This window comes from Poromitra crassiceps (genome assembly GCF_964638095.1).
Source record: "Poromitra crassiceps genome assembly, chromosome: 19".
Taxonomy (NCBI): domain Eukaryota; kingdom Metazoa; phylum Chordata; class Actinopteri; order Beryciformes; family Melamphaidae; genus Poromitra; species Poromitra crassiceps.
The window spans coordinates 27,172,914-27,181,658 of NC_139646.1; the positions used below are offsets into that span (position 1 = coordinate 27,172,914).

Below are 8,745 nucleotides of genomic sequence, written 5' to 3' on the forward strand. Positions count from 1 at the left end.
TTATGATCCCAGTCCGCCCCTGTTTTTAACTATATCGCCCAGCCCTACTCATGATATAATATACAGTCTCTAGTGTATGATTCAACTTTTCCCATGTTATCTAATCTAGTGTAAAAAAGCAAACAAACTGAAAAAAGAAAAGAAAAAAATAAACAAAAATCGCAATAAATCGTAATATCGAATCGCAATAATCGTAGAATCGCAATACTTAAGAATCGCAATATGAATCGAATCGGCACCCAAGAATCGTGATAGTATCGAATCGGGAGATAAGTGAATCGCCACAGCCCTACTGTAAACAGTGATGTCATTGGTTTGTGGACTCTTGTCAAATAACTTACATTGCTAAGAACTGAAACTAAGTAGTTCTATCCAAGACCACAGCCAGCCCAGCACGATCTACCAGTACCACAGCCAGCCCAGCACAATCTACCAGGACCACAGCCAGCCCAGCACGATCTACCACGACCACAGCCAGCCCAGCACGATCTACCAGGACGGGAGCCTGCCTATGTTCCCACAGCCCTATGTTCCCACAGCCCTATGTTCCCATATTTCTAAGATTTTTTTCAAAATTAGGCCCTATGTTCCCACAGCCCTTTCTTGACTATTTTATAGAGCAGCAACGCATCGAAAATAGAACAGTGGCGTAAAATAGAGCAGCGCGTGTGCTGCACGTTGCACGCTGACAAGCCACGGCCGGTGTGAGTGTTTACATTAAATATAATTGAATCTAAAAGGCGCGGCGCGTTTTTTGCGCGACATACATGTTCGGTGTATTTTGGCCTTAAAGGAACACTCTGCCCATTTTCAACCAGCTTTGTATCATTAGAACATCAGTAGTATATCAGAAAACTGTAAACGGTTTTGAAGTCTGTCATTTAATTTGACAGTTATTGAGTGTTAAAGTGTGGACCAGTGACATCACTGGTCCACACTAACTCAAATGAATAACTCATTAACTCAAATCAACTCTCAATAACTGTCAAACTAGATGAATGACTTCAAAACCATTTACAGTTTGAGAGTTGATTTGAGGTAGAGTTATTAATTTGAGTTAGTGTGGACCAGTGATGTCACTGGTCCACACTCAATAACTGTCAAATTAAATGACAGACTTTTCTGTTTTCTGATATACTACTGATGTTCTAATGATACAAAGCTGGGTGAAAATGAGCGAAGTGTTCCTTTAAGGAGATAAGTTTAGCAAAGGACGTGTCAAAATTATGCCAGAGAACAGCACATGTCCACAGGCCAGGGCTACTAGCAAACAATCAAAATAAGATAAATATTTTTTTTATTTAAATAAATAAAAATATTGCACTATTTATGCAGTTAACTCAACCTTTATTGCACTATTTATGCAGTTCACTCAACATTTTTGTGCCAGGAACAGGCAATCTGCAAGTGCTGTCCTTTGAAGACTATTTCAAGAACAAAAGAATACAAAGCTCAGTTTACTATACTGTAAGTGAAATAGCCTAGGTTTAGCAAAGAAAGTGTCAAAATTGTGCCAGGGAACAGCACAATAGGCCATAGTCCTATTGTGTATTTTTTCATGATCATGTGTATTCTTGCATGATCAAAGGCACACAAAACTTTGAGACTGGTGTGGTTGTGCAACAAGACTATTGTTGGGAAATGTGGGAACACAGGGCCTTATTTTGGAAGAAAAAAAAATCTAAGAAATGTGGGAACATAGGGCTGTGGGAACATAGGGCTGAAATCTTAGAAATGTGGGAGCATAGGGCTGTGGGAACATAGGGGTGACCCCGTTTTCTTAAGGTTCAGAAAAGCTGGAGGCCAAGTTGAACAGAGGAGAGTCAACAATCTGCAGGTCAGGGGCCAGATGCTCAAGGTGCAGGGCCCCAGGCTGCAGGTCAGGGGCCAGATGCTCAAGGTGCAGGGCCCCCTGGCTGCAGCACTTCATCAGAGACGGAGACGGAAAGACCTACGTCTACCCCGGCGTCGACAGCGTCACAGTAGGCGGCACGAGGCAGGAGGGCGACTGGAGGCTGGAAGTGGACGAAGGAGACATCCACAGCATCCTGGACCGCTGTGCCCCGGCTGGAGCCTTCGCTGAGCGGGGCCAAGGTGCTGAGCCAGTGGGTGGGCCTGAGGCCGAGCAGGAGGAACCCGTGGGTGGAGAGGGAGCTGGTGCTGCTGCAGGGCCGCCGGGTGCCCCTGGTCCACAACTACGGCCACGGGGGCTGGGGGGTGACACTGGCCTGAGGCACCGCCCTGGACGCTCTGGGGCTGGTCCGCCAGTGTCTTCACGAAATGCCTCCACAGGCTAAACTGTGAACCCGTTCTGCTGCAAAGTTCTGTATTTGGTGCCAACAACACTTGCCTTTAATTTCCACAGTGGATTTTTCTTCAATTTCCTTTCCAGCACTTAGTGCTACAGTATACTAACGTACTAGCTGAGCTAGGCACAAATCCAGTGACATTTTTCAAATCAGTCAAGGTATGAGGCACAAGTTTTTGATCAATAAAATGGATGGAAATCAAATGAAGGTTAAACTTATTTTTGTGTTTTTAAAAGAAAATCAAATTTGTCTCCCAATTAAGGCATGATAAATACGTGAAATCATTTTTTTTTGTCTTGACCGTTTCCACAGCAGATTTTGTGTTTCTACCTCTAAGAGAAAAAAAGAGATCTCTGAGGCCTTTCCTTAACATACTAAATAGTTGTTTGTCTTTAATGGGTTCAAATCCACAGTAAATCACAGGGCAGAAAATTGCTTGTGCATTGCTCCCTCTGCTTTGAAACTTTTAAGCGTGTTCTTGCACTAAAAGGCCACTGATGTAAAAAGAGGTATTTTGCCCAAACCAAAATACCTGCAATTAGGCTGCAGCCACACGTGCAGAAGCAATTATCTGTCTGTTGATTCATTTGCTCTTTAAATAAACAGACCTTCTGGCAGATCCATGCAATTAACTTAAAGATCAACTGTTTAAAATGTGTCAAAGTGAGAGAAGAAAAGCAAGAATTTGCAGTCTGATGTCTCAACAACATAATTGAAATGCTTTAAAGAAACATATTCATGGTATTTTAATTGACTACAGAGTGATTATTACACCATTTATTTTATTTGTAGAAACCAGACTGAAGAAATTCTACAACTATTTCTACTGTATTTGGTACCAATAGCAGTTGCCTTTGACTGCAGAGGTCTACTGGTCTGACATATCACGCAGCCAATCGACTTGCAATACTTACCACCAAATGCCACTGCGCAGGGCATTTCAATCACACCATACAAAAATGATTCTGGATATATATCAGGGCAAAAAGTATTTATTATATTAAACATTTGTATGTAACATTGATCAAATTGATCAAACATAAATTTAATAGAAATTACTTTACAAGATAAAATACAATAAAATTTGATTATAGGCATGCACAGTAAAATGAACAGTAAAAGTAAAAACAGTAAAACATTTGATTTGAAACAAGTTGTTGTAAATATACAAGATAAAACAAGTGCAGCATCATCTTTTTCATTAGAAATGAAAAAAGTTAATCTAGAGATAAAACATTGAAACAAATGAACATAGGGAACAAATAGTAATAGTAATAGTAAATATAGTACTGAAGTCAGTTAAAATAGTAATATAGTAATAGTAATAAAAGTAGTAATAGTAATAAAAGTAAATAGTAATAAAAGTAGTAATAGTAATAAAAGTAGTCATAGTAATAAAATAGTAACTTTCACTCGTGTTGAGTGATATGGCCCAATTCCACAGCAGCTAGTAGCGCGGTCCCGCTCCGCTCGACTTTTGGTCTCATCCCACCGTCAAAAACCGGCCCAGCTCGGTTTGATTTGAGGCCGAGTCGTGCTACTTTTGGTCCCTGCCTCGTCGGGGTACTTCGGGCTGGCGAGTAGGTCCCAAATGGTGACGTAAAACTCTGATGGCTACTGATTGGTCAGAGAGAATCGTGTTTACTCTGTCTACTGACTGTCAATGCAATGCTGGCGGCTGCATACCAGTTTAGTGGTCTTACCTTATCTTCTGTTATGTATATTTCCATCAGTATTTTGTGTCGCTGCCTTCACCTCCGGTGAAATAAAATCGTGGCGGGTGTTCAATTGTCTGAGAAAAAAGTCTGCTGCTCGCTCAGGGAGCTCTGTAGCTGAGTGGAGGCTGCAGCGCTCCGCTAGGCCGCAGCGGGTGTTTGGAAGCCCCGGTCTTGCCTGGTGAGAGGCTGCGGGGTAGAGGCTTCACTCTGTTGCGCCTCTCCCGTCCCCGCACAGCGCAGCGCATGCCTGTGATATCATTCTCTTGGCCGATTGTCACATTTGCCCATGTACACTGTAGGTCATTTAGAGGCACCAGTATTTCATAAACAGTTTAAAAGTTCTGTGGATGGATTTAATTGTAACGTTATGTTATAGCCGAAGGACAGATATGCGGTCGCTATTTTTAGACGACCAGCTGTGGGCGGGGGTGGGTGGGGGCAGATGATCCGCGGTGGAAGCAAAACGTCCATAGGGCTGATACGATTAGAGCCGAGTGGTGACGAGCTGTACAGGGCAGTAAAATGTGGTGGAAATGAGCCAATATATTGTTGGGTTTCATAGATTGAGAGTCCTGGAGTCCTGGAGTCCATCCTGGACCGCTGTGCCCGGCTGGAGCCTTCGCTGAGCGGGGCCAAGGTGCTGAGCCAGTGGGTGGGCCTGAGGCCGAGCAGGAGGAACCCGTGGGTGGAGAGGGAGCTGGTGCTGCTGCAGGGCCGCCGGGTGCCCCTGGTCCACAACTACGGCCACGGGGGCTGGGGGGTGACACTGGCCTGAGGCTAGGCACAAATCCAGTGACAGCGTTTCCAGGGGCAAAACTTCATGTCCTGGACACTTTTTGTCATCAGGGGGGCGATTTCTGTGAGAGAGGGAGAGAGAGAGATGATTAAAGAGATAACTGGAAGGAAACAGTCAAATAGACAGTCTCAAAACACAATTCAGAGCATTTTCACTCTGTTCTAATGGCTGCTTGTAATGTTACTCATCAATAACATATAGAAACTTATTCCACTGGTGAACGTTTTCTAACGCTGCATTCAAAACGTCATGCTCCGCTGGTCTGGTCTGGTCTGGTCAAATCCAAGTCAAGTCTCAAGTCTTTGAGGAGAAGTCCCAAGTCAAGTCTGAAGTCACTTTATGTGTGACTCAAGTGCGAATCAAGTCCAAGTCCCCATCTCTGGTTATCATTGACAAAACAATTTGCTTGATAGGGACGATGTTATCCTACTATAAAATCATGAAAACTCCCTGCACCCATTCTTCTCCTCAATGGGTCGGCCTATCAATGTGAAACTGTACATGAGCATTGGCATAGGCAGGGACTGACCAAGCTGATTTCTCCCTGTTCCCAAATCTAAGCCGTTTATGAGCATTTTGAGCCATAAGTGGACTGTACCAATGTACCAAGAGTGGTCCCTATGTTGCTGTGACTCAGGACCTAAAGGGGCATTTCTACAGCTTCCCCGCGTGCCCGGGTTTGTAAACGACAGGGGGTTTCAAAGTCTGAGACTGTGGGCCTCCCCCCAGACAAAGCTTGGAAAAGTTGGGAAAACACTAAAATTCCACAAAACTACTGTATCTCTGAACTATCATATCATCATAGAATGTGACATCCAATACAACGCCAAGAGGAACATTATGATTGTGCGTTGTAAAGTAGATCGAAAGTCAGTGTTCCCTGATTTTTATTTGAGTAATAATGTTCTTGAAGTGTGTACTGAGATTAAATACTTAGGCCATTGTATTACTGATGATTTGTCTGATGATAACGATCTTCAGAGACAGCGTTGTAAACTATACGCACAGGCAAACATGTTGATTCGCAAATTCGTGTACTTCAGATGTCAAAGCCTCAGTGTTCAGAGCGTACTGTACGCCGCTGTATACTGCTCACCTGTGGAGCAGCTACAGGAAAAGCAGCTTGCAAAGACTAAGCGTGGCTTATAATGATGCACTATGACTGTTGTTGCGTGTCCCTAGATGGCACAGTGCCAGCCAGCTGTTTGTCAGTGTAGGTATACCTACATTTAAAGCACTTTTAAGAAACCTCATGTACAGATTTATGCATCGTCTAGATGAGTCGATGAACAGTGTTATTGTGGCCTTAATTAATCCTGTCAAATGTAACACCAGGTTCAACTCAACCATGTGGCGACATTGGCGAAAGAGCCTCTATCATAGACTGTAATCTTGATATCAAGGTCTGTTGTTTTTATATTTTTTCTACGTTTTGTATTGTATTGTAAGGTGTTATGTTCTCCTATGGACGTTCCTAAGTGTCTGGAATAAAGTAAAGTTGAATATCATCTCTTGAACTAAATCACACATTTAGGCTATTCTGTGTTCTCCTTTTGATAACTAATGTCATATGTTTTCCCTTCCGTTCACTGAGCCTCCCCTGAAACTGTTTGGAGGCTCCCTGGGGAGGCCCGCCTCCCACTTTGAAAACCTCTGGTATACCACACACACACACACACACACACACACACACACACACACACACACACACACACACACACACACACACACACACACACACACACACACACACACACACACACACACACACACACACACACACACAGACTCTCAACACTTACTTTTGCCCCCCTGTGGCTTGCGTGTGTGTCCTCTTGGGGCACTGGGTGGTGCTGCGGGGCAGAGGGAGCAGCTCTTGGCCGGCCTCAGAGGAGCAGGAGCGGAGGAGCTCTGAGCCGGCCTCAGAGGAGCAGCAGCAGAGCAGCTCTTAATGGAGGAGCTGCTGTCAGTGGGAGCCGGCTGTGATGGGGTTAGAGTTAGGGTTAGAGTTAGGCTAAGACACTTTCATGTAGACCGCTGTTGTGTTATTTGATGCTGGGGGGGTAAATGTCTGACGTCTCGTTGTAAAATGTCGCAGACACACTTAAGATGGAACTCAACACAGAAAAACCTGCCGTCATTTGGAGATGATCCAGGAGACAAAAATCTCCAAAAGCCTTTCATAACAAACCAAGACACTGCTTTATTCTCTCAAGGAGCATGTGTGGAAGCTTTGAGGTGTGTGTGTGTGTGTGTGTGTGTGTGTGTGTGTTACCTGATTGGCTCTCTTGGGTGCTGAGAAAACGATGGTGGGGCTGCACCGTTTCCTGATGCAGGCCGCAGCTTCTGCCTCATCAGCTACGAAAAACACCTGCACAGAGCGACATTTACATCACTAAGCTTCATTTGCGAGAACTTTTCAACATCAACTTTGTAACCAGTGGGAGATGATCGTCCCCATCAAATAAACTCATTTCATCTTGCTTACCCGTCGGCGTTTGCCCGGTGGCAGGGCGGAGCCTGGGCGAGCGGAGGCGGACGCTGACCTCTTGGAGGAGGAGGAGGAGGAAGAGGGAGAGGAGGCGGCTGGTGGAGGAGGGCTCTGTGTGTAAGCCTCGAACGACAACAGCAATGGCTGAAGGGAAAAAATAAAAAGACAAATTAGTGTTCAGCACATGTCCAGCACCACGGAGAGCTGTCCAGAGTGGACCAGGTGAGCAGAGTTTGAATCAGCCAGTGAACTCTGGAGCAGCACACAGGTGAGTGGAGTTTGAATCGGCCAATGAAGTGGACTATGAGAACCCTCTGGGGGGAGGGGGGAGAGGCGGCATGCCAACTCTGAGCGAGGCCCGACTAAATGGCCAGTCACACACACAACACAAGCTTCGAATATTGGGCCTCAAATACACCCTGGCAGTGCAAACACAACAATTTTTTTTAAAATAATTCTAGCTGTTTAATGTTGATGAACATAATTAATGCAAATATATATATATTTGTTTAACAATATAGGTGGAACTATACCAGCAGTTGTGTTGCCATTAAGATGGCAGGCCTCAGAGGAGCAGGAGCAGAGGAGCTCTGAGCCGGCCTCAGAGGAGCAGGAGCAGAGCAGCTCTTAATGGAGGAGCTGCTGTCAGTGGGAGCCGGCTGTGATGGGGTTAGAGTTAGGGTTAGAGTTAGGGTAAGACACTTTAATGTAGACCGCTGTTGTGTTATTTGATGCTGGGGGGGTAAATGTCTGACGTCTCGTTGTAAAATGTCGCAGACACACTTAAGATGGAACTCAACACAGAAAAACCTGCCGTCATTTGGAGATGATCCAGGAGACAAAAACCTCCAAAACATAACAAACCAAGACACTGCTTTATTCTCTCAAGGAGCCTGTATGGAAGCTTTGAGGTGTGTGTGTGTGTGTGTGTGTGTGTGTGTGTGTGTGTGTGTGTGTGTGTGTGTGTGTGTGTGTGTGTGTGTGTGTGTGTGTTACCTGATTGGCTCTCTTAGGTCCTGAGGAAACCAGGGTGGGGCTGCACCGTTTCGTGATGCAGGCCGCAGCTTCTGCCTCATCAGCTACGAAAAACACCTGCACAGAGCGACATTTACATCACTAAGCTTCATTTGCGAGAACTTTTCAACATCAACTTTGTATAAAATTCCCTGCTGGACAGGAATCAATATCATAGCAAGCCGCTCCCACTCTGTATGAGAGACTCTGCACATGCGCGCTATACGTTTATAGACTTAATTGGCCGCACTACAGCGCATGTCAGGCGCAGACGGGTGGATCTCAGTCGCACGGACTGTTCTTCTGTTCTGAACCAAGTTAAATCCTTTTGTTACAACAGTGTGCGTCGGTGACGATGTAAGTTGTCATGCCTAATATTTGATGTTACGTTGTCATGGTGATATGATGCTTATTGTT

At 44.9% G+C, this 8,745-nt stretch overlaps 1 pseudogene across 1 annotated transcript; it reads left to right on the forward strand.

Moving 5' to 3' along the window:
- The first annotated feature begins 1,849 nt into the window (after positions 1-1,849).
- On the forward strand, positions 1,850-2,304 carry LOC310794002 (D-aspartate oxidase pseudogene; annotated as a pseudogene). The gene has a single exon. The product of its transcript is annotated as a D-aspartate oxidase pseudogene (transcript).
- Positions 2,305-8,745: the final 6,441 nt, after the last annotated feature.